Below are 25,432 nucleotides of genomic sequence, written 5' to 3' on the forward strand. Positions count from 1 at the left end.
AAGTTTACTGCTCTATGACTCTATGAACATGACATTGGAGATGTAAAAATTCTTAAACAAGTGGAAGGAGCTCAAACATCCTTTCATTTCTTTAGCCAGAGAACAGTGAATCTGTGGAATTTGTTTCCACAGACAGTTGTGGAGGTCAGGTCATTGGGTGTAGTTAAAGTGGAGGTTGAAATGCTTTTGATTAGTCAGGGCATGAAAGGTTATGGCGAGAAGGCAAGAGAAAGGGGCTCAGAGGGAAACAGATCAGCCATGAACAAATGGTAGCGTAAGCTCAATGAGATGAATTCTGCTCCTGTGTCTTCTGGTCATGGTTACAAGACTAGGTGCTGGTCATATAAAAACAAGAGATCCTGAAGATACTGGAAATCCAGAGCAACACACGCAAAATGCTGAAGGAACTCAGCAGGCCAGGCAGCATCTTTGGAAATAAATAAACAGGCAATGTTACGAGCCGAATCCCCTCATAAGGATTCAGAGTCAGATCTTCATCAGTCTATGAAGACTTCCCCGGCTGTTGTGCTCTGTGTCCACTAATATGACAAACTGATAAGTGAGGCTTTGGGCCTACTGCAGACTGCTCCAGGGTTCAGAGCTGAGGGCTCAATTTTGGTTTGGAATATTTTTGTTTGCTTCAATTGTTTGGCTGTTTTGTGTTTTTCTTTCTTTTCTTGCATATCCAGATTTGGTCTTTTATTTTTTTTCCTTTAACTGAGTTTTTTCAGGTTTCTTGTTTTGTGGCTGCCTGTGAGCAAGCAAATCTCAAGGTTGTATAATTTATACATTTTTGATAATAAAAGTACATCAATCTTGAATCTTGAAAGGAAGGAGAAAATGCCAGAATAAGGTGGTGGGGGAGCGAAAGCAGAACAAGCTTAAATGTGATAGGTAAAGCCAGATGGATGGGGAAGGGGGAATGAAATAAGAAGATGAGAGGTGATGAGTGTAAGTGACTAATTTCTGGAGCAGAAGGTATCGAAGGGAGAGGAGAATGGATCATGGGACAAAGGGAAAGAGGAATTATACCAAGGGGAGGTGATAGGCTGGTGAGGAGAAGCAGTAAGAGGTCAGGATTGAGATACGAAGAAGACAGAAGATGGAGGAGAAAACAAATACCAGAAATTGGAAAAATTGATATTCACAGGCAACATTACAAAACATTAATTCAGTTGTACTTGGACTACTGGGTGTAGTTCTGTTTGCTGCAACTTAGGCAGGCGGAGAAGATTCACCAGGACATAAAAATGTGATGGTATTGTGTTTGCTGCCACTGAAGTTCTAAATTCAAAGGAAGTCTTTAAGCCCTGATGGATATATAGCCATGAATACTCTCACCAAAAGGAGATTATACTGTAACTACCAGTTGTCATAGACTAGTTTACCCCTGTTTATTCTCTATGGTGAGTTTAGCTCGCAATGCCCAGGGTTCATGGGTAGGGAAAGGTAAGTTCCCTCTCCCTACCAGGAAGGAGGTACTTCCAGCTAACAAAGTAGTTTAAACACAGTTAATTTATTTTCAATGATACTTGTTTAAATCCAAACAACATTCTTAAAAAAACATTTAAAACTCACAGAGGATTTCTATCTTAAACATTTCCAACTTGCAAACCATTTCTAAAATACAGAGAACAAAGGTTAATGGATTTCCAAAGCAAAAGTACAATTCTTATAAACTAAAAATACATAACAAAGATGCAAACAAGTCATCTGCCACAGAAACCAAAGCTAGAGGAATGGATTTTCATTCACCCCATGTTTACTCCACATTTCTTGATGTTTCCTACTGCTTTCCTAAAAGGTCTGAACTGCTGTCTACTTTTATACCCTTTCTCTACCACTTGTGTGACTTAAAACACATATGATATTTGCTCAGATATTCTTTTAATATAAATGCTTTAAAAATGTTTGGAGACAGTTCCACAATTAATGATGTAAATACTGTGAAGCTAACTTCTTTATGTACATAAAACCTTCCAACTATAAATACATCAGTTATTGAAATGATAAATGACATTATCCATCTGTTCTGAAAGCTTCCTTGAACAAAGCAACTAAAGAATTAGTTGGTCTGTTTGAAGAACCCAAACTAACATGAATGAACAACACAGGCTACCACTGTCTGCTCCACCTCTTACCCTGAAGAAGTGTGCTGAGCAGCTGTGTGGAGTTCTCCAGCGCACTTCTGGTCTGAGTCTCAGCCTGGAAAGGTTCCTGATGGTGTGGGAAACATCATGTGTGGTCCCAGTACCCAAGAAGGGCCAACCGAAAGTCTTGATTGACTACCATCCAATAGCGCTGACCTCAAACATCATGAAGGCCCTAGAGAGGCTGGTCCTGGCTCACCTCTGGCCTCTGGCCTCGAGCAATCCTTGATTCCCTGTGGTTTGCACATTGGAGTTAACAATGCTGTCATTGACCTACTGAAGCAGAGCAGCACTGTGAGGATTATGTTTTTTTTTTGGTTTCTCAAGTGCCTTCAATACCATACAGCCATCATTGCTGGGGGCAAAAGCTCTATTCAATGCAGGCTGGCACTACCATTGTATCCTGGATAATGACTACCTGACTGACAGACCACAGTTGGCCCAGCTTCAGAGATGTGTGTCAGACATGGCCATCAGCAGCACTGGAGCCGCAGATGGGACTGTATTGGCTTTCTTCCTGTTTACCCTGTGTTCTTTGGACTTTAGATACAACACTGAGACACATCATCTGACAATTTCTCTGATAATTTGGCAATGGTTGGGTGCATAAAAGGAGGACAGGAAGAACAACTGTTGTTCTCGAGAGACCATGGATCTGCGCCTGGAGTTTCCAGGGTGCAGGCCTGGGCAGGGTTGTATGGGAGACCGGCAGTTGCCCAAGTTGCAGATCTTCCCCTCTCCACGCTACCAATGTTGTCCAAGGGAAGGGCACTAGGACCCATGCAGCTTGGCACTGGTGTCGTCGCAGAGCAATATGTAGTTAAATGCCTTGCTCAAGGACACAACATGCTGCCTCAGTTGAGGCTCGAACCAGTGACCTTCAGGTACCGTTAGTTAGAAGTTTACTTACAACTGTTTGTTCTTACAAGTAACAGCTGGTGTGTTTAGAAAGCCAAGATTAGCTAACAACCAAGAAAAGAATCTCCATCACAAAAAAAAGTGACAGGAACTCAGCTGGTCAGCCAGCACCTTTTGAGTCAACACTCACCACCAGAACTCAGAGCTATTAAATGCAATATTCAAGAGCCATTTTGACAGGCATATGAATAGTGTTCAAGGCACAATGTTTGATCTTCAAATGTGAAAAAAATTGAATACTGTAATGGGCAAACATTTCTGCATGGATGTAGTGGGCTGAAGAGCCAGCTTCTGTGTTGCATGACTCAAAAGTTCAAATTGAATGATGGCTGGATTTAAGAGGCCAACTCCTGCTCCAAATTTTCAGATGATCTTATGTTTCTGTACTACCTATCTTGTCAAAAACATAGCTCTCAATGCTATGATGCCTTGAGCGACTAACCAGTGATTTTACAACTGGCAAATTGAGGACTTCGCTCACAGAAATACATTATCCAAGATTTCCAGATGTGGGGTAATTATCAGCTTTCAGCCTGTGTTACTGTAATTTGCATAGAATGGAACTGAGAACAGGAAATCTTTATCTCTGATAGCTGTACTTTAGTGAGTTATAAAAAAGATTTCACAGGTACACTTAAATAAAAACTGGCATATCCCTTGATAGAATTTTAAATTTATTTCAGAAGATTCTGCATCAAAATTTCATATTCCTCCTGTGGTAAATCACAGAGACAAAATACCTTCTTCTTTGGTACTTTCTGAAATTTCAGAGATTTTCTAATGTTAGCCTTGGGCATTCCGAAAAAACTGTTAGATCCTGTTTACAAATGAAGCTTAATGTGGTTTGCCCATAGTTGATTGAATTGAAATACAGAGCTTACTGGTATTGAAAAGAGTTTTGACAACCACATTCTGGAATGTTTCCAGAAGACTGGAAAATTGCAAATGTCACTCTGCTCTTCAAGAAAGGAGAGAGGCAGAAGAAAGAAAACTATAGGTCAGTTAGTCTGACCTCAGTGTTTGGCAAGATGTTTTGAGTCGATTATTAAGGACGAGTGTGGTAAACCATGTATACCTGTCTGGACATGCCCCTCTGCTGACTGCTCCTGTGGCTCCTCCCACAGACCCCTGTATAAAGGTGATTGGGGCACTGCTCCTCCCACAGTCTTCAACATGGTCATGCCCATTTTCGCTGTTAATAAAAGCCTATCATTTTGTACTTTACTTCCAGTCTCCTAGAGTTATTGATAGCACATCAATTTTATTTGCAGGTTGAGCCTCTGGTGAGAAAGGCAAATACGATGTTAGCATTCATTTCAAGAGAACTAGTATATAAAAGCAAGTATATAATGTTGAGACTTTAAAAAGTACTAGCGAAGCCTCACTTGAAGTATTGTGAGCAGTTTTGAGCCCCTTATAAGAAACAATGTGCTGATATTGGGGAGCGTTCAAAGGAGTTTAACAAAAATGATTCCAGGATTGAATGTCTTGTCTATGAAGAGCATTTGATGGCGCTGGGCCTGGATTCACTGGAATTCAGAAGAATGAGGGGTGACCTCATTGAAACCTAATGAATGATGAAAGACCTTGATAAAGTGGGTTTGGAGAGGATGTTTTCTGTGGTGGGTGAGTCTAAGATCAGTGGACACAGCCTCAGAATAGAGGGGTTTCCTTTTAGAAGCAAGATGAGGAGGAATTTCTTTAACCCAACAGTGGTGCATCTGTGGAATTCTTTGCCACAGGCAGCTGTGGAGACCAAGTCTTTATATGCATTTAAGACAGAAATTGATAGATTCTTGATTTGTTATGGGATGAAGGAATACTGGGAGAAAGCAAAAGATTGGGACTGAGAAGAAAATTGGGTCAAGCATGATGTAACGGCGCAGCAGACTCAATGGGCCGATGACCTAATTTTGCTCCTATATCTTTTGGCCTTATGGTCTTTTGGTTTGCCAGTTGACTACTATTTTGGACCATCATAACCTTCCTCAGTGAGCAGTGGAACTAAAAGCAATTTAACCTCTTTTTTTGATGTTGCTAATTTAGATGACAAATTTGTAGAGGGCACATGGATTTTAAAATTCAATTATAAGTGGAAAAATAAGCACCAAACTGGTGTGGATCAGTGAAATGGGATACACATTACTACATTAATAGTTCAGAGATGGATATAGTCTCCATCCTGAAGGAAAATATAGGTCTATTGCTATGCAAATGAAGGACATGCTCCTATATTAAGCATGTCTTGAAATCCTATCCACAGTATCCACTATTGTCAAAGTCAATCCAATGTATCGTTGAAGAATCTCGGGTGGGGGGAGGGGAGGTGCTTCTCCTCAGTGAAGTTAGTTGTATTCATTCTGATTTCAAGTTAAAGCTCTGGGCTGCTGATGGGAAGATAAAAATATGTGCAAATTGCAATGATTGTGTGTTTTAGCTACAGTTCCTGTTTGAAACAAAAAAACAATTTCTAAGTGAAGAAAAACTTATCACATGCCTCAAAGCCACATTGCGGTATCTCTGTTGATGAGAAGCCCATCTAAGATTGTAGAATTCCCTTTTATACTGCTGAAATTTCACACAGATAATGCAGGCATGGTCTGAAAAGAAATTTGAATCTGAAATATTTGGATCCTAGATACCTTATATAGATACTAAGCAACATTTCTCCCACTTCTGAGGAAGGTATGGAAATTGTTAACTTTCTTTATGTTGCTGTAATATTAATTTCTAAAAATTTACCCATGACCTGAATTCCAATTTTAAATTTAGACAGTGGGAATTCAAGATTGTATCAGTCAGGTATTGTTGTTAGCTGAAAAATAATTGAAATGAAAATAAATTCTCAAAATTTCATCCTTGAAAAGACATCAACCAGAGATCTGGAAAATTGAAACAGGATAATCATGGATAGCAGTATAATGCATAGGATAATCAAATCAATATTGAATGACAAGTGCAAATATGATTGTGCTAAATCATTTGAATTTTTTCACAGCTGTAGGTGGTAATCAGGCTTAACAACTGGGAAATTAGATATCTGATGGAATATATGTGAAGTAAATGTAATTTTGTGTAGTAGACTGAAGTAAGCTACTTTCCCAACAAGGAGCTGTATGATGACTTGTGGTCTCAGGTATTTCTAGGTTTACCCCTTGGGCTTTGTATAGTAGTAGTTCATGAGAAGGCATGGTTACGCTTGCCAAAACCTCCATGTTTCTGATTACTATTTACTTGTCTATGATACATGTGAAATAATCAGATTGATTCTCACATCACCAGGGTGGGAAAAATGGAGGCATATGAGGAATGATATTTGATGAAACCTGATTAGTTGTAAATAACCCACTGGGTTATTTGTGTGAACTTTGCATGGAGCTCACTGCAGTAAAAAAAAATGGAGCTGGAAGCAAACCTTACATCCAGAAATGGGAGAGAGAAAGAAGGAAATTTGAACAAAATATGTGGGAATTTTAAATTGATGTCTGAACAGTATTAGTAGAAATAAACAGAACTAATCATTTCAGTAAAATTAACTAATGGACACATGATGTTGCCAAGTATTTGAAGTTACTTTGCTGTATATACAGAATTACTGCAGTTCAGATTATATGAACCTTTGGAAGAAATACAATCTCCTTGAATAGATTTTAATAACAGTCAAGGAAGAGAGTTTTGTTGGAAGAGGGCAGAAGGAAGGAGGGGATATCAGGTGTGATGAACCATCGTGGGCTTATTTAGTTCTATGCCAGTGGTCATACCTTGGGCTAAAATAAAGGAAGATGAATAGTTTATGTAATGTGATGTGATGGCAATGGACCTATTTCTCATATGCCTGGACAAATGAGGCAATGTGCATTGTAATGAGCTTTCAATTTATTTTTTTCTCTCTGCTTCACACCACAGATTCACTATAGTTCTATTGAGGTTAGGAGTGATTTATGGGAACACTTCAGTCTAAATCAAATGGTGTAGCAAACAATGAAAGAGATTAAAGAATGTATCATGTGAAATTTCAGATTTAGTCAGAAACACAGGTTATGCTGCCACCCACCTCAGTTATTGACCTATAAGAATACATGCAGACTTATACACAGGCACAAACTCACTCAGCTAAAACCGACACTGACATGAGAGCACAAATACACACACAGGGATAAATACATTCACATTGAAACAGACACACACATACGCACAGACATAAGGACACACGCTTGAAAAACCAAACAAGCACCCAGATACAAATGTGTACACACACACACACACACACACACACACACCTCCTCCCCCCCCCCCCCCATTTAGATCATCCTGAGAGAAGCTGTGACAAGAATGGAAAGACTGGGAGAAAGGGAAGTCACTCTTGCCTGACTCAGAGTGAGAAGAGGCATAGTCTAGGTAACTGTGGGAGTTAATGGGAATATAGTAAATGCCAGTTGATAATTTTTTATCTGAGATGGAAACTGAGAGTTCTGGAAAAAAGAGAGAATTATTAGAAATGGTCCAATGAGTTGGAGAACGGAGTGGAAATTAATGGTGGAGGTGATAAAACCAACAAGTTCCAAGTGGACGCAATAAGTAGTGATGCAGTTGGCAGTGTACAGAAGAAGGTGGGGATCAGCACCAGAGAAGGTTTGGAACAAGAACAGATCCATAGATCCAACAAAAAGAATGACTTAGCAAGAGCCCATGAGAGCAACCTTGCGTGTGAATTTGTTGTGTAGGAAGCAACAGCTGTTAAAAGAGAAGTTTAGAGTAAGAACAAGTGCAGCCAGGCAGATGGGAGTGTTGGTGAATAGGAGTTTGGTGAATTGTTGTAGCAGAACAAAATGGAGGGCTTCAATACATTCCTGATGGAAGGTGGAGGTGGATAAAGATTGGACTTCCAAGTGCTATTTCTTGATTGTGTGACAACCTAAGCAATGAGTGCTTTTTCACATGAGGGAACATATCCGATAATTATATTGCCCATGGCTAATGTTCTTAGTTCTTTAGATTGTTTAAGCAGCCATTGTGAGCCACACCATTAAGTTTTGGCAGGCAATTTTCTACAAACACACGCATTCAATGCATGCGTTCATTCACTGTTTCAAATACTGATCAAGCTGAGAGATTGGGAGTATGTATTTAATAGTCTAGGGGGTAGCAATAAAATGTGGAGCCCACTAATTGTAACTGCTAATAATTTAACAGGTTATGAATCTTCCTACATATTATGACTGGCTTTCAAAGTTTGACAATGCTGATTGATCCATTTCATTGGGAGTAAACGTATAATGATTTACATCAGACCAATCTGAATAATTTTATCTGGATGACAGTTAATGTGCAAGTTACATTCACTAAAAGAGAGACAACTGGGTTTTGGACCTTGCCATAACTGCCACAATCTAAATGGATTTAATATGTCCTTCACTATCTCAATACCTCAATACATCATTGTAACCTACTTCATTAACAAACAGACCCCCTAATTTGGTATAATCAGAAAACTTGCTAATCATGTTACTTGTATTTTATCTAGCTCATTTGGATAAATAACCCTGGGGTATCCTACTAAACATAGACCATATGTCGGAGAATTGACCTTCAACCATCACCCTCTGCATCCTATCATCGAGCCATTTCTGAATCCACCTCACTAGCTTCCCTTGTGACCTAACCTATCCAATCTGCCATGTGATACCTTGTCTAAGGCCTTACTAAAGACCATATTGACAACATCCACTGGTCAACCTTCACCTATTCTATGGCCTTACTTATCTCTGAAAAATTACAAAACATTCATCAGACGTGACATCCCATGTATTAAACAATGCTCGCTACTTCTTATCTTGAGTATCCAAGTGATGGTAATCAGTCCTTAAGAAATCCCTTCAGTAACTTCCCTATCACTGAAGTCAAACACACTGCCCTGTAGTTTCCTGGCTGGAGGGAATCACTCGAACATCTAAGGAATAATGTTTCCTTTGTTCTCATTTATTTCTTCACAACAGCTCTGATACATGCATTTATTGCATTCTAACAGAGGTAAGCACATGACTGGATTCATTTATGAGCCAGAATGGTCATTTGGCAAATTTTCCTCCCAAAAGAACAGTAGTGAACTGCGTGAGCTTTTAAAACAATGCAATTAGTCCATGGTTACCACTATCAAGAACAGCCTGTCATATACATTACTCAATTTTCTGTATTTTTTTAATTCCACAAATGCCCTGGTGGGATTCTAAGTCTTACTTCTGAATCAGTGGTCTAAAACTCTAGCTGCAATCTGAGTAAACTTCACTGTTGTGCGACAGGCCCTCTTTTGACCATAAGACCATATGATCATAAGATGTAAGAGCAGAATTGGGCCATTTGGCTCATAAAATCTGCCCACCATTTCATCATGGCTGATCAAGTTTTCCTCTCACCCTAATCTCCAGCCTTCTCCCCATATTCCTTCATAACAAGACCAATCAGGAATCTATCAACCTCTGCCTTAAATATACTTTGTACATAAAGACTTGACCTCCAGAGCTGCCTGTGACAAAGAATTCCACAGACTCACCATCCAGTGGCTAAAGAAATTCCTCCTTATCTCCATTCTAAAAAGACACCCTTCTATTCTAAAGCTCTGTCTGCTGGTCTTAGACTCTCCCATCATAGGAAACATCCTCTCCTCTTCCACTCTATCAAGATCTTTCACCATTCAATAGGTTTCAATGAGGTCACCCCTAATTATTCTGAGTTCTGGTGAATACAGGCCCAGAGCCATCAGATGCTCTTCATTTGACAAACCATTCAATCCTGGAATAATTTTTGTGAACCTCCTTTGAGCACATCCTTTCTAACTTAAGGGACCCAGAACTGCTCACAATACTCTAAGTGAGGCCTCACAAGTACTTTATAAATTAGTCTCAACACTTCAGCCTTGCTTTTATATTCTAGTGCTCTTGAAATGAATGCTATCATTGCCTTTTCTGTCCTCACCACAATAGCTCAACCTGCAAATTAACATTTAGGGAATCCTACAAAAGGACTTCCAAGTCCCTTTGTATTTCAATTTATTGTATTTTTCTCTCCTTTAGAAAATAGTCAACCTTTTCATTTCTTCCACCAAAGTGCATGACCATACACTTCCCAAAATTGTATTCTATCTGCTATTTCTTTGCCCATTCGCCTAATCTGTCCAAATCCTTCTGTAGGCTCTCTACTTCCTCAGAACTATCTGCCCCTCCATTTATCTTCATATTGTCTACTAACTTTGCAACAAAGCCACCAATTCCATCATCCAAATCATTGACGTATAATGTAAAAATAATCGGTTCCAACACGGACCCTGTGGAACACTGTTAGTCAATGGCAGCCATCAGAAAAAAATCCCTTTATTCCCACTGTTTGCCTCCTATCGATCAGTCAATGCTTTATCCATGCTAGAATCTTTCCTGTAATATCTTGAGCTTGTTAAGCAGCTTCATACATAACACCTTTTCAAAGGCCTTCCAAAAATCCAAGTATACAACATTCACTGATTCTGCTTTGTGTATCCTGTTTGTTATTTCTTCAAATAATTCCAACAGATTTACCAGGCAAGATTTTCCCTTGAGGAGACCATGCTGATGATGGCTTATTTTATCATGTGCCTCCTAGTACCCTGACACCTCATCCTTAATAATCAACTCCAACATTCTTCCCAGCCACTGAGGCCTGTAGTTTCTTTTCTTCTTCCTCTCTCCTTTCTTGAAGAGTGGAGTGAGATTTGCAATTTTCCAGTCTTCTGGAACCATTCCAGAATATAGTGAATCTTGAAAGATCATTACTAATGCCTCCATGATCTCTCCAGCCATCTCTTTCAGTATACTAGGATGTACAGTATCTAGTCCAGGTGACTTAACTGCCTTCAGACCTTGCAGTTACTCAAGAATCCTCTCTCTAGTTATGGTAACTTCACACACATCATGTCCCCTGACACTGAGAACTTCCACCATGTTGTTAGTATCTTCGGCCATGAAGACTGATGCAAAATACTTATTCAGTCTTCTGCCATTTTGATGTCCCCCATTACTACCTCTTCAGTATCATTATCCAGTGGTCCAATATGCACTCTCAACTCTCCTTAACACTTTATGTATCCGAAGAAGCTTTTGGTATCCTCTTTACTATTATTGGCTAGCTTACTTACTAGGAGGTATTCCATCTTTACCTTCTTAATGATTTTTTAGTTGGTTTTTAAGAGTTTCCCATTAATCTTTGCTCTAGTATATGCCCTCTCTTTGGCTTTTATGTTTGTTGGCTTTGAGTTCTCTTGTTAGCCATGTTTGCCTTATATTTCCTTTAGAATACTTCTTCCTCTTTGAGATCCTGTGCCTTCCAAGTTGCTTCCAGAAATTTCAGCCATTGCTGCTCTGCTGTCATCCCTGCCAGTGTTATTTTCCAATCAATTCTGGCCAACTCCTCTCTCATGCCTCTGTAATTCCCTTTCCTCCACTGTAATACTGATACATCTGACTCCAGCTTCTCCTTCTCAAATTGCAGGGTGAATTTGATCATATTATTATCACTTACCCCTGATGGGGGGGGGGGGGGGTTACCTTAAGCTCTCTGATTATTTCTGGTCATTGCACAACACCAATCCAGAATAGCTGATCCTCTAGTGGACTCAACCACAAGCTGCTCTTAAAAGCCATCTCATAGGCACCCTACAAACTCCCCCTCCTATAATCCAGCACCAACCTGATTTTCCAAATCTACCTGCATATTGAAGTCCCCCACAACTATTGTAACGATGCAGTTTTGGCATGCATTTTCTACTTGCTGTTGTATTTGGTGGGCCACATCCTTACTACTATTTGGGGGTCTGTATACAACTCCCAAGAGGATCTTTTTACACTTGCAGTTCCTTAGCTCCATCCACAATGATTCAACACCTTCTGAGTCTATGTCACCTCTTTCTAATGATTTGTTTTTATTTTTTACCAACAGAGCAGCACCACTCTCTCTGCTTTCCTGCCTATCATTTTGATTCAATGTGCATCCTTGGACATTAAGCTTTCAGCACTAATCTTCTTTCAGTGATACCTACATCATACCTGCCAATATGCAACTGTGCTGCAAGTTCATCCACCTTATTCCATATACTGTGCACATTTAGGTTCAACACCTTCAGTCCTGTATTCACCCTTTTTGATGTTGTCCCAGCATGCTTAATCTTTTGATTCCTAACTTTGCCTGAAGTCTTACCAACAATCTCTCTGCTAACTGTTCTGGCACTCTGGTTCCCATCCCCTGCAAAAAGGCCGACAAGATTCAGTGCTCCACCAGCAGACATAACTCAAAGAGATTCTTTGATGCTATCAAAACACTGTACCATCCTCAGCCTTCTGGGACCTCACCCCTCCTAAGAGCAGATATCACCACACTCATCACTGAGAAGGCCAAGATTCTGCACAGACAGGCAAAGCATTTTGAATCTGTGCTTCACAGACCATCCACCATAAATGAGGAAGCAACTGATTGTCTCGATTAAGTAGACATCCACCATGAGATGGACTCTCTTCCCCAAGAAGAGGAAGTCAAGAAAGCTGTAGGCCAGCTGTCAAGTGGCAAGGCTCATGGAGCTGATGCTATACCAGTGGAGGTCCACAAAACAGGTAGTTCACTCATCACCAGCAAACTGACAGAGCTCTTCCAGTCCTTCTGGGAGAAGGGTCAGATTCCACAAGAAATCCGTTGTACACCTGCTCATCTGGAATGAAATCATCTCCTGGAAATTCAGCGTGGCTTCTGGAAAGGAAGAGGAACTATAGATATGATCTTTGCTGCGAGACAACTCTAGGAAAAATGCCAGGAGCAGAACAGACAGCTCTACACCACGTTTGTCGATCTTACCAAAGTCTTCAACACTGTGAGGTGAGAGGGATTTTGGAAGAGCATGGCAAAATATGGTCAATCTGGCAGATTCATCACTATGGTCAAGCAGCTTCATGACGGGATGTCAGTGTGCTCAATGATGGTGACTGTTCTGTTGCTTTCTCAGTCACAGATGGGGTCAAGTAGGGATGTGTGCTGGTGCCAAACCTCTTCAGCATGATGTTCAGTGAGATGTTGACTGATGCATTCTGGGGCAGCGATCTTGGAATCCACATCAAATACGGGATGAATGGCAAGCTGTTCAGCCTGTGCAGGTTTCAAGCCATTACTAAGGTCAAAGAGACGGTGCTGAGAGACTGTACTCTCAACGCAAGCTCCGAGTCCGACGTGCAGGGCATCATCAACAAATTTTCCACTGTATGTGTCAACTTCGGTCTCACCATCAGCAACCAGAAGACAGAAGTCATGCAGCAAGCAGCCTCAGGTCAACCCTATGTGGAACAATCCATCTCAATTAACAGCCAGCAGCTCCAGGCACTCGACAAGCTCACATATCTTGACGGCACCCTCTCAGGACCAGTTCATATTGATGACAAGGTTTGCTGCAGGATTGTCAAAGCTAGTGCCAATTTTGGGAGACTACGTGACACTGTCTGGGGGGCAAAGGAGAATTACTCTGAAAACCAAGCTGAGAGTCTATCGCACTGTCACCCTACCCACCCTTCTCCACACATGCGAAATATGAACTGTGTACATGAGACATGCACATAGACTGAACCACTTCCACTTGTCATGCCTACGGAAGGTCATGGTAATCAATCGGCAAGACAGAATTTCTGACATGGAAGTGCCGTCTACAGTAGACATGCCCACCATCCACATTGCTGATGACACATCAAGTCAGATGCGCAGGCCATAAATATCAGGATGTCAGATGATTGCTTCCCCAAGCAGTTGTTCTTCAGGGAAATTTCCACAGGGAAATGTTCTCATGGTGGTCAGTGAAAACGATTCAAGGACATGCTCAAGACTTTGCTCATGCCCTTAAGATCAACTACTCTTCTTGGGAACATGCAGCCTTGAATTGTGTACCGTGGTGCAGCCTTCTCAATAAACATGCCACCAAAGCTGAAAAGAATCACAATGCTGAAGCAAAAAGGAAAGAACAAGCAGACGAAGGGACAAGCAGAAGGCGCCTCAACTACAGAGCCTTCACACACTTGTTCCATGTGTAGGAGGTACTTCCTATCCCAGATTGGAGTCATCAGGCACCTCCAGACACACAAGTAACAAACACACCCACTCAAGGATGTCAGTGGTCCTCATTGTTCACAATGGACATGCCCACACACACCAACATCCGCCTCCATAAACTCTCCACTAACTGTTCTGGCACTCTAGTTCCCACCCATCCCACTGCAAATCTAGTCTAAATCCTACCATATAGCAATTACAAACCTCCCCACTAGGATATTAGTCTCCCTCCAGTTCAGGTGGAAGCTGTCCCTTCTGTACATGTCCCACCTTCCCCAGAAGAGAGTCCAGTGATCTAAAAATCTTATGCCCTTCCTCCTACAGCAACTCCTTAGCCACATATTAAACTGTGTAGTCTTCCTAAGTCTAATCTCACTAGCAGGTGGCATGTGTAGCGATCTCAACCCTGGAGGTCTTGCCCTTCAGCTGAGCACCAAACTCCCTGACCTCCCTTTGCAGAACCTTATCACGCGTTCGCTGTTTGGCCTCCCACTTAAGAATTCTAAGGACTCAATCGGAGATATGCTGTACTCTGGCACTCAGGAGGCAATGATAAGTCAATGCAGGATAAATACATCCCAAAGATAAAGAAGTATTCTAAAGGGAGGATGAGGGAAGTGACAAGATAATTCAAAGACACCATAAAAGCAAAAGAAAGGGCATGTAATAGAGCAAAAAAAATCTCTACGAAGCTAGAAGATTGGGAAGCTTTTTAAAAACAACAAAAACCAACTGATAGGCAATAAGGAGAGATAAGATGAAATATGAAGGTAAGCTAGCCAATAATATAAAAGAAAACAAAACATTTTTTTCAGATATATAGAAAGCATAAAGGAGAGCAGAGAATGGATACAGGAGTTACTGCAGTTCTTTGTTCTCTCCAGGCACAAAGTTTAAAGTAAATGTATTTTCAAAGAACATATATATCATCATATATAACCCTGCGATTTAGTTTACTGTGAGCATACTCAGCAAATTTATAGAATAGTAACTATAATGAGATTAATGAAAGATCACCTAGAGTACAGAAGGCAATAAACTGTGAAAATGCAAATATAAATGAATAGCAATAAATAATGAGAACATGGCATAATGAGATAAAGTGTCCTTAAGTAAAATCATTGGTTGTGGGAACATCTGAATAGATGGGCAAGTGAGTGTAGTTATTCCCTTTTGTTCAAGAGCCTGATGGATGAGTAGTGGTAATAGTTCTTGAACCTGAGGCTCTTGGACTTTCAACCTGATGGCAGCAGCAAGAAAAGTGCACAGCCTGGGTCGTGACGATGTCTGATGATGGATACTGCTTTCCTACCACAGTGTTTCATGTAGATGTGCTCAATGCTTGGGAAGGCTTTACCCATGATGTGCTGGGCCACATCCATTATCTTTTGCCAAATTTGCTGTTCAAAGGCATTTGTGTTTCTATACCAGACCGTGATGCAGTCAGTCAATTCACTTTCCACTACACATCTATAGATATTTGTCAAAACTATAGATGTCATGCCGAATCTCCACAGACTCCTAAGGAAGTAGAGATGCTGCTGTTTTTTCTTTGCAAAGGTGCTTATGTGCTGGGTCCAGGACAGATCCTCTGTAATACCCAGGAATTTAAAGTGGCTGACCTTCCGTGTCCACCCCCCACCACCACCTTTTATCCTCTGATAATAACTGGCTTACGGACCTTTGGTTTCCCTCTCCTGAAATCTACCTTCAATTTATAGCATGGCTCAATTACATCAAACCAAGTAAAACGTTCAAAAAATCTGGATTAAAATAAAAATATCTGTAATTCTCCTCACCTTCATACTATTCCTTTGAGGTTATCTCCGAGTAAACTTCCGACTACCGTTCCTATTGTCCTCTTCTGTGGCTTTGATTCAAATTCTATTTGGCAACTCCCCTGTAAATCAATTCAATGTTAAAATATATATTTTAAAATGTTTTGTAAAAGCAGGCTATTAATGTTGTTAATCAGAAACATTGGCAACATTTCAAAATACATTTAGTCCAGTCTTGATTTAGTTTGAAATTACTCTGTATTACATACAGGAAAATATTAGTACTCACAGTCTCTTGTCTTCCCAGAGAAGTTGTACTTTCCTGACTTTACTTAATTATGTTTGTGACAGTGATCTGAGCATTATGTTAAGGAACTACATGATTGATTGTTACTTTGAACAGAATGTTTCCCCAGCTGAGGAAATTCTAGGTGACATACAAACCTAGCCAATTGGCCAAATATAAATAATGTCCCATTTAAACTGAGATATGCTTAGAATTTGTATGATTTACCCTAATGGAGCAGAAAAAAACTTTGTTAGTCTTTACTTGATGAATTGTACAAGTTCCTAGCAGTTTGTTTACACATGAGCTTCAACACTACAATATCCAAGATTCAAAGGCAAGTTCTTTGCCTTGAATTATTTGAACAATTCCTTCAGACGTAAATCTCTGGGACATACAAATCTCTTCAGAGAGCCTCTAAAATGCAAAAATTATATGCAGGTGATATCTTCTATAATGATTAAAATATGCTGATTACCTCACAATTCTTCACTCCTGAGAGGAAGGCATATTTCTCTTTCCTAGCATTGCTGCCTCATGTTGATATAGAACTCCATATGTGCTAGAAAATTCTATTAGCTTATTCAGATGACATTTTGTTTGGTCAATTCTAAAGATAATCATCGCCAATTTCTTTTTCAAGAAAGTCATGACAGCCACAAGGACTCTGATGTTGGAATATGATTTAGAAGCCACTTGTATTGACATGGATATCCCAAATTTGCCTAAGAAAAGAAAGAATATGTGCATAAAAAGCCAGTCATGCACCACATTAATGTAGGCAACACACACAAAATGCTGGAGGAACTCAGCAGGCCAGGCAGCATCTATGGAAAAGAGTAAACAGTCGATGTTTTGGGCTGAGTTCCTTCATCAGAAGAGAATGGTAGAGTCATAGAGTTATTCAGTTTGGAAACATGCCCCATTGACTAACATTTCCATTGAATCGAGTCCCATTTGTCCACATTTGGCCCTTTTCCTCTAAACCTTACCTATTCATGTACTTGTACAAGTACCTTTTAAGTATTATTAATGTTCCTGCCACAACTATCTCCTCTGACCACTCTCTAAGTGAAAATGTTGCCTCTTGGGTTCCTATTAAATCTCTCTCCTCCACTCTCAACTTAAACCAGCTGATATTGGTTTCTCCGACCATGGGAAAATTCATCCTATCTATGCTCTTCATAATTTTATACACCACTATAAGATCAGTCATCATTCTTCTTTCTATGCTATGATAGAAGTCCCAACCTGCTCAACTTCTCTTCATAATTAAGTCCCTTGAGACACAGCAGTGTCATTCTAACTATCTTTTGCACTCTTTCCAGCCTAATTGTTAATTTCTTTAAGCAGGGTGGCCAAAAATGAACACAAGATTCCATTGCATTTCCAAAAGTGCACATTCCAATTTTATCATTGTGACTGATTTTACTGAAAAGTGACTTGTAAGATATGGAAAATGGTCCATGTTTCCCAACATATTGCCTTTAACTTTATTGTGGGAGGGTGGTGTGGTGTACTTGAGGCTGGTTAGTGGGGGAGATTTACATGGTTGAGTATATGGCCCACCAGTTCATAATTTCATATTCTTCAATGTAAGTAAAAACTGGCGAGATTTGAGAACTTGTTTTGTAAATTTTGTCCACTGAAGTTTCCTATTGATTAAATCTCTAAACTGCAACTTGTTGTGTTCAAAAATACTTTCTCTTAGTTTCTTAATGCTTTCATTGGGATATGAATGAATCAAGGTGGAGTTAATTCAACGGCAACACATTTTTACTGTTCTCCCAACCAAGACATAATGGTTCACTTCTACTCATGAGTCAGTAGGTCATATGCTTAATTGGTGTATCATGGACTTCAGCACAACATCATGATAGACATTTCAGTGCAATGCTGAGTCATAGAGTTGTAGAGCACTACATAGAAATAGGCCCTTTGGCCCATCTACTCCATGCCTCATCCTATTTAGCCATACCTGGTCCATAGATCTCCATACCTCTTTCATCTTTCTATCTATCCAAGTTTCTCTAAATGTTGCAATTGAATCTACATCCACCATTTCTGCTGGCAGCTGATTTCACACACTCACCACCTTCTGAGTGAAGTAGTTTCCTCCAAGGTACCCCATAAATATTTTACCTTTCACCCTAAACCTACAACATCAAGTTCTAGTCTCATCCAACTTCAGTGGAAAAGGTTTGCATGTATTTACCCTATCTATACCTCTCATAATTTTGTACACCTCTGAAAAATCTCCCCTCATTCTTCACTCCAGGTAATAAAGTCCTAACCTATTCAACCTTTCCTTGCAACTTAGGTTCTGAAGTCCCAAAAATATCCTTGTAAATATTCTCTACACTTTTTGATCTTATTAATATTTGTCCTGTAGGTATGTGACTAGAAATGACATACAATAATCCAAATTCAACCTCACCTATGTCTTGTACAGCTTCAACATAATATTGTTACTCCTATGCTTACTGCTCTGAGAGAGTGCAGCAATGTCAGAGGTGCCATATCTTGGATGGGTCTTAGTATCTTTCATTTCTCTTCAGTGTGCTTTTAACTATTTATTCCTTAAAAGGCATTGTGCAAGAGATAATCTGGTCCCTATTTCTTTTTTTTGTTTGTGGACTCATGACAAAAGCTATTGTTTGTAACGTTCCACATATTGGCTCCATTCCAAAAGTGCATGATTTATTGTAAAATTATCTGAAAGGCATTGCACAAATACTTGCTTTCTTGCTTTAAAGTTATTTGACTGAAAATTGATTAATCTTTGTTGATTAAAAGGAAAATCTATCCTAATTTAAATGACACTTAAATTGCTGGCACTTGTGCTGTAATCACAGCACAAGAAACATCAATGCTTTGTGAAAAATGGCTTCTGCTTTTTTCTCAATATCCGTTGAGATATCATGGCTTTCCCTTCAATTTTGGATGTTTAAGATGAAATGTTGTTAATCATGCTGAAGGAAAATAGTAATGTGGCACTTAGTCCCCTGCTTACCAGAGCATCAGCTTAGTGTAGTTGAAGGTACCAGTTTGTTATTCATTGATTAGTCCAAAGAACGTTAGCTGCCTTGCTTACAGAGAATATTTCAAAACACACTGTGAGAAGAGGTGTGGAATCAAAGCAATCACAATGCCTAAAAGGCATTTAGATAAACACTTGCATAGTGAAGGCATTAAAGGATACAAGCTTGCAGAAGACAGATGGAATTAGAGCAGATGAACAACAGGTCAGCATAGTAATGTAGAGTTGCAGGCCCCATCTCTGTGCTGTACAACTCTGCCCCTATTGAGGAATTTGTTTTGAATTCATACTCACATTGTGCTAATGTCTTTGACTTGTCTACTGATAACCTCTCTAATCAAATGTATCTGTTCCCTCACACTCATTCCATAATTACTCAGCAATCTTGCAGTTTTGGTGTTTTGGTTTGTCTTTCCAGCTGAGGAGACCTTACACCAGCAATCATCATTAGTTAATTTACTCTGCTGTTAATTCAGAGCACGCAGTTGGGTTTAGGAATGTTTATGTGAAGTCACATTACACTTCTTTCCACTGATTTGATTCTACATGATAGTCAATATCTGGTTGGATGTTGGTGTCTGTTGGTGGTGTTCTAGATTCCCAGGTTAATACAGGAATGGTCAACCTAGAAGCCACTGCTTACCAATGGAACAGGTTTTTGAATTGTGCAATGTTGGACATTCATTATCCATAAATGGATGGAAAAGCGTGCTGCCCATCTGTGATTTCCAGGAGCAACACTCCAAGGGAGTGTTGGCCAGAAGAAACTACAGTCTACAATTGATGGTGAATCAAGGATAGGGAAGAAGACAAACCATTTGTCTTTGCCCCCCCCCCCCCAATTTGTGCACTCTGAACTGATTCTTTCTCTGAAATAATCTAATCAGAGCAATTGAATGTGGACACAAGGAGCTTCAAATAATGACCTGCTAAACCTGAGACCATTCTCAGATGAGTAATTACTTACTATGTAAAATGCCAGACCTACAAAAGAAGCAATCTGTAATCTCTTTAGACTATGTATGGGTCACCTCATTTAACCAGTTTTGACCTGATGGAATTGAAAGACGCAAATACACAAGGCTGGGGTGGGCAGAACCATGACACAATGTTGGTTGTAGCCCGGTACAATGACCAGGAAGAAGGTAACCCAGGTAGGTCAGGGGACCTTGAGCCAATAGGGTGGAGATCCACCAGTTCAACTGATGAGGAACATGATAAGAGTCAGGAACTCCAAATATGGAGGGGACAATAACTCTCCAACAACCAGAGACAAGCCACCACAGATAAGGAGGACCCCATGGACATGTGATGATCAGGACCACAAGGAACATCTGGCCAGCGTGGACTCCTTTCCCGGGTAATAACTTTTCTCTTCATTGACTGTTCATGAAGCCTCAGGGATTCTAGTAAGGTGCACACTGGCAGTTAGTTTGTGATCGTGATGCCAACCTAAATAACAGGTAGAAGTGACCATGCATAGAAGTTGTCGACATGGACTTTACAGAGGCCTTTGACAATGTACTGCATGGTAGGCAGATCTGATGTGGTAGATAACATGCGTTTCAGGGACAGCCATCAATCCCAAAGAATTGCTATGAAAGGTGGTTAACAAGACATATAATGTGTTGGCCTTCATTAGCTGGGGGATTAAATTCAAGAGCTGCAAGGTAATACTGCAACTCGATAAAACTCTGGTTAAGCCACACTTCAAGTATTGTGTTCAGTTCTGGTTGCCTCATAAATAAAAAGGATGTGGAAGCATTAGAAAGGGTGCAGAGGAGATTTAGCAGGATGCTGCCTGGATTAGAGAGCATGCCTATGAGGAAAAGTTGAGTAAGTTGGGGCTTTTGTCTTTAAGCAAAGGAGAATGAGAAGAGACTTGATAGTGGTCCACAGGCATAGAGTGGACAGCCAACAACTTTTTCCTAGGACGGTAATGGCTATTACGAGAGGACATACTTTTAAAGTGATGTCTAAGTTCGGTTTGAACAGAGTGTGCAAAGTGTGCCGGGGATGGTGGAATGGGCAATAGGGACATTTAAAAGACTCTTAGACAGGCACGTGAATGATAAAAGAATGGAGGGCTATGTGGAAGGGAAAAGTTTAGGTTAATCTTGGAGTTGGTTAAAAAGTTGGCACAACATTATGGCCCAAATGGCATATATTATGCTGTACTGTTCTATGTTCTAGTCACTTAGTGTGCAAAATTGGCTTGATGGTAGAAGACAAAGTTCAAAGTAAATTTATTTTCAAAGTACATGTACTGTGTGTCACCATATACATGACTGTTGTCGCCATTCACAGCTCCAATCTGCTAATTAAATTTGCAGATGATACATTGCTTGGCCTTATCTCAAATAATAACAAGGCAGCCTACAGAGAAGAACTCATCACCCTGACACAGTGGTGTCAAAAAAACAACCTCTCCCCCAATGTTGCAAAAACAAAGGAGCTGGTTGTGGACTACAGAAGGAATGGAGACAAGCTCACCCATATTGACATCAATTGATCTGGGGTTGAGAGGGTGAACAGCTTTAAGTTCCTCGCTATACACATCAGCAAGGACCTCATGTACGTACTGGCTGTGTGGTGAAAAAAGCACAACAGCGCCTCTTTCACCGTAGATGGTTGAAGAAGTTCGGCACGAGTCCCCAAATCCTAAGGACTTTCTACAGGGGCACAATTCAGAACATCCTGACTGGCTGAATCACTGCCTGGTATGGGAACTGTACTTCCCTCAATCACAGGACTCTGCAGAGAGTGGTGCGGACAGCACATCTGTGGACACTATTCAGGACATTTACAGCCACAGGTATGTAAAAAGAGCCTGAAGGATCACTGGGGTCCCAAGTTACCCCAACCACAAACTGTTCAGGCTGCAACCAACTGGGAAATGGTACCGCAACATTAAAGCCAGGACCAACAGGTTCCAGGACAGCTACTTCCACCAGGCCATCAGACTGATTAATTCACACTGACACAATTGTATTTCTAAGCTATATTGACTGTTCTGTTGTATATCTTACTGTCCATGCTACTTATTACAAGTTACTATAATTTGTACATCACACATTCAGACAGAGACATAATGTAAAGGTTTTCACTCCTCATGCATTGGAAGGATGCAAGAAATAAAGTCAATTGAATTCAATTCAATACAACCCCGAGATTCCTTTTCTTACTGGCAATCACTGTAAACACAATAAATCCAGTAGAATGAATGAAAGACCACACCCAACAACTAATGCACAAAAAACAATATGTGTGGAGAGGTTTGCAACTTTAAATGCCTTGGTGTCATCAATTCAGACAGCTGGTCCCAGCATGCAATTGGAATTATTGCAATTCCAATTATTGAAGAAAACACAACAGTGCCTCTATTTTCATATAAGTTTGCAAAAATAGACGAAGTTCTATAGATGTGTGGTGGAGAGTATATTGATTGGCTGCATCAGAGCCCAATATGGAAACACCAATGCCCTTGAGTGGAAATTCGTTTCACAAGTAGTAGATGCAGTGCAGTCCATAACGGGGAAAGTTTTCCACACCATTGAGCCTATCTATACCAAGCGTTGTCACAGGAAAGCAGCGTCCATCATCAGGGACCCCCACCAATAGTTTATCTTTTCTTCTCGCTGCTGTCTTCAGGAAGAAGGTACAGGAGCCTCAGGACTCACACCAACAGTTTCAGGAGTAGTTATTACCCCTTAACCATCAGGCTCATGAACCAGAGGAGGTAACTTCAGTTAACTGCACTCACTCCATCACTGATTTGTTTCTACAGCCTATGGAGTCACTTTCAAGAGCTCTTCATCTCATGTTCCTGAAATGTATCATTTATTATTATTATTATTGGATTACTTCTGTTTCCTATCAGCAATTTCTGCATTTAAGTCTTGAATTTGTTGATCTTTTATTACATTTTTGATTTTTTTTGTGTTAACCATCTGGTCCTGTATTGCCACAAGGAATGCCTCTTTTTAATTATTATTATTATTTTTTTTTCCTCAGCCTCAAGCTAGTAAAATCTGAGTTATGGGCATAGCGAAGCACATTCATTTCTCAATTGCTTGGAGCTTTCAGACTATTCTAGTCGTGTTTAGTATTGTGACTTTCTGGAGATTTATATGAACATATAGACTAAATTGTTTAATGCTATTGTGTAGTGACTTTGTGATGATACCAGTTGTAGATATTATTATTGGGACAATGTGTACACCGTTCATGTTCCATAGTCTTTCAATTTCATCTTTTAACTCTGCATATTTCTTGTGTTTTTCACATTAATTTCTATATGCTATGTGCATTTGGAATAGCTACATCTATGAAGTAAGTTGTTCTTGCTTGTTTATTCTGTATTATTATATATGGATGGTTATTATGGATTGTCCTATCTGTAATAAGGGTTTGGTCATATTATAACTTGTGGAGCTCTGATTCTAACACTAGATTAGGCTTGTATTTATAGTAAGGTATGATGTCTTTTATGAGTTCATATTTTAAAGCAAATTTTGGTGAATGATGTTTGCTACTTGATTGTGCCTGTGTAAGTAACTACACTGAGTTAAACTGCTACAGGATCCTGCAATGTGTTGTATTGTTTCTGGCTTCTCTTGGCATTTTCTGAATTTATCATCTTGAATGTGTTGGTCTTTTATTATGTATTTTTAATTTTTTAGCATTGACCACCTGGTCCTGTTTTGTCATAAGGAACCTTTCAGTGTCTGGAAGAAGGTCTCCAAATCTGAGCCCAACATTCTACACTTTCTTTTTGACATCCAGTCAGCTCAGACCTCTTCTATGGAGGGTTGTGGTCTTTCATTATTTAACTTTTTCTTCAATAGTGATCATGCCCTCATTTTTCTGTGCTGTGCTCTCATTTAAGTTGAGTGGTGTATACATCTTCTCAGAATTGCAGATGATAGCATGGAGTGCTGATTCCTGTTTTCATTTTTGCAAATATATTCTTAGAAGTTTTATCTGTCATGTAGATTTTTTATGTCCGTTATTCCTCTTTCTCCTTTTTTCCTATGTAGTGCTAGTCTAAGCTTATTCGAGTGTACATAGTGTTTTCTAAAATTTGTAATTTCAGTTCTTATTTTGCTTTGTAAATTTTCCAGATCAGTTTCAGACCAAGATATTATACCAAAAGAATATGTTAATATGGGTACACTGAAAGTGTTAATTGCATTTGTTATATGTTTACTATTGAGCTCTGTTTGGCAGATTTTCTTAAGTGTTGAAGTAAATTCTGTGGAAAGTTTTCCCTTTATCATACTCCGGTCTATTTTGTTTGCTTGTTGGTATCCCAGATACTTACCGTATAAGTTTCACATTCATCCATTGGTTGTATTATATCCTGCTGCTCTGTTTTATATTCTACCAGCTCTGTTGCACCTTTCTTTATGTTTAATGTTCTGCTCTCATTGAGTCAAAAGTTCATATTCACATCTTTAGAAAATATTTCTACTATTTGAATTAATTGTTTTGACTTTACTGCTGAAGCGACATGTAATTTCAAATCGTCCTTGCAAGGGTTCATCCTCTTGAAAGATTTTCTGGCATTGGCCTCCAAGACAGGTATCATAGGATCACCAGATCCTCCAGGTGTTGCCACACCAACTGCAACACAACGGAAGAGATCTGCCTTCATGTTCCACTCCCTGCCTCGGGAGAGGACTCCCGATGGAGCTCTAAGGCAGGTGCATTCAGCGCTCTTAATAGCCTTAACAAATGTGATGAGCTGTCGTCCCACTGGGGAAAGGATACTTCTCACACCTCACCTGCAGGTCTCTAGGATCTCTGCCAGCTTCTTCAGAACCTGGTGATGCCACCATCACTAGTGGTCTTGGAACAGCGCAGTCTTGCATCCTACCAGGATGTTTTAAAGGATGGGATTGGTGTTATCACACAGAGGGCAGCTATCCACACTGCTGAACTACTGGGGAATATTTCAAGGGCAAGGCAAGGTATCATAGGTTGCCCTGATGAGAAAGCTGAGTCTGGCTTGTGGGCCCTTCCACAGGTCAGAGCAGCTGAATGACCTGTTGATGTTGCCCTCCTATGTTGTCCAGCTTCCATGGCAGTTCTGTGCCGCTGCCCTCACTGTGTAGCACTCCCGCTCTGTCCTTCTCACCTCCTCCACTACCAT

This window comes from Hemitrygon akajei, chromosome 1, assembly GCF_048418815.1.
Source record: "Hemitrygon akajei chromosome 1, sHemAka1.3, whole genome shotgun sequence".
NCBI classification, from domain to species: domain Eukaryota; kingdom Metazoa; phylum Chordata; class Chondrichthyes; order Myliobatiformes; family Dasyatidae; genus Hemitrygon; species Hemitrygon akajei.